Source organism: Branchiostoma floridae, chromosome 18 (genome assembly GCF_000003815.2).
Source record: "Branchiostoma floridae strain S238N-H82 chromosome 18, Bfl_VNyyK, whole genome shotgun sequence".
In the NCBI taxonomy this organism is placed as follows: Eukaryota; Metazoa; Chordata; class Leptocardii; order Amphioxiformes; family Branchiostomatidae; genus Branchiostoma; species Branchiostoma floridae.
In genome coordinates this window covers 16078329-16080449 of record NC_049996.1, presented here as the reverse complement: position 1 = coordinate 16080449, position 2121 = coordinate 16078329, and the positions used below count along the sequence as shown (strand labels likewise).

The following is a 2121-nucleotide window of genomic DNA, read 5'->3' as shown; positions in this document are numbered from 1 at the left end:
TACTGTCAACAACATGTTAAGGACACCTTAAAAGAAAAAAAAAACACCTGTCATTATGTCATAGCCCTATGCTATGATTTGTATCCTCCTGTGCTGTAATTTGTATCACCTATGCTTTTATTTGGGTCCCTATGCTTAAACTTGGCTCTAAGAATGCAGAAAATGGTATCTCTGAGAGTTATAAATTCAAACATTTTCAGAGGGATAATACCCCAGACCCCCTACAATGCTTATGCCTGTACCACTGAAGTAAGATCCTTAAAAAATCCTGGTGAGAACCCTAATACATTGTAAACATTGTCAATAACACCTGAAAACAGTCCTTCACCATTAGTTATATCATACCTGAACCCAGGTACAGTTGCTATACTGAGGATGTTTCCAAAGTCTCTTTTTCATTCTACACTTTGTCCTGAACAAGCTTTTCTAAAATACCATAATAGACTCACTGTGACTAACACTGTTCAATGTTGATGTCAAGACGTCTTGGCTGTGACTTAAAGACTCTTCTTGCCTCTCCTATTGAAAGTGAAAGTTCTTGCCTGTCCAATTGAAAGTGAAAGTTTTTGCCTGTCCGATTAAAAGTTAAAGTTATTGCTTGTCCTATTGAAAGTGAAAGTTGTTTCTTGTCCTACTGAAAGTGAAAGTTCTTTCCTGGCCTATTGAAAGGGAAAGTTCTTTCCTGTCCTATTGAAAGTGAAAGTTCTTGCCTGTCCTACTGAAAGTGAAAGTTCTTGCCTGCCCTATTGAAAGTGAAAGTTCTTTCCTGGCCCATTGAAAGTGAAAGTTCTTTCCTGTCCCATTGAAAGTGAAAGTTCTTGCCTGTCCTATTGAAAGTGAAAGTTCTTGCCTGTCCTATTGAAAGGGAAAGTTCTTTCCTGTCCTATTGAAAGTGAAAGTTCTTTCCTGCCCTATTGAAAGTGAAAGTTCTTGCCTGTGAAAGTTCTTGCCTGTCCTACTGAAAGTGAAAGTTCTTTCCTGTCCTATTGAAAGTGAAAGTTCTTGCCTGTCCTGTTGAAAGTGAAAGTTCTCTCCTGTCCTGTTGAAAGTGAAAGTTCTTTCCTGTCCTACTGAAAGTGAAAGTTCTTTCCTGACCTATTGAAAGTGAAAGTTCTTGTCTGTCCTACTGAAAGTGAAAGTTCTTGCCTTATTCCTTATTCTAACGCACACCTTCCTTTGCTCCTGCTGCTCCTTGGAACCCTCCTTAAGGAGGACACGGCGTCGGAAGTGTCCGTTTCCACGCGAGAAGACACCTCGGAAGCTGCGTCCGTCGGAGACACGGGCAGCACCTCCGCTAAGGAGGAGCTCGCCGACGTCAAGGAGACAATTTCCGACACTTCTTCCGTCAAGGAACACAACTCGGACACTTCCTCGGTCAAGGAAGACACCAGCATTCCTGACGACTCAGCGAAAGAGGCTATTTCAGACACGTCTTCTGTTCCTCCTCAAGAAGATATCGAAGAGTCAATTAAGGAGGCTGGTTCCGAGGCTGAGGCCTTGGAAGATGCGGGGGAAGAAGTCGACGGAGAAGAATCCGTAAGACTCTAGTCAAGTCGTGGACGTGACCTTGATGTGACCTTGATGTTCCCATAACCTCTTTGTGACAGCGACTTTTTCTTCTTCTTTTCATTTCTTACGATTTTCTTTGCTTTCTCCTTATGACTCATGAGATGTTGTTTTGTTTCCTTGAGAACTTTTGTTGATGACGATATTCTACAGGTTTTTATTTTGTATTGTTTAGTCATTATTTTATACAGGTTTTTATTGTGTATTATCATATAGCCAGGCGCCGCGGACCAATCAGAAGGCCCCGTTCCACGTTGGTTATGACGCCGTAACACGTAGATTCAACCCCCCCTAGCGTCCTATCCTCCGGACCCTACGATATTTACAACAAGGAATACACAAAAATTGTAAATTGAAAACTACTTTGTTCATTGTTGGCAAGATGATCTGCAAAAATGTTACTATGTATACTCTGTCTAAGAAGTACATAAATTGTGGGTACGTTAAATACGACACTAAAAACGAAAGACTACCAACTTAGTCTTTTGTAAGTATTCAGTCCATTAAATCGATTAATGTACTAGTATTTCTTTGGCAAATTCCTCTTTAGAACAG

At 40.9% G+C, this 2121-nt stretch overlaps 1 protein-coding gene across 3 annotated transcripts in view; it reads left to right on the top strand.

Annotated features, from left to right (window-relative positions):
• LOC118405651 (mitogen-activated protein kinase kinase kinase 2-like) overlaps positions 1-2121 on the top strand; it is a gene marked incomplete in the record, with an annotated part of 22541 nt that overhangs the window by 6322 nt on the left and 14098 nt on the right.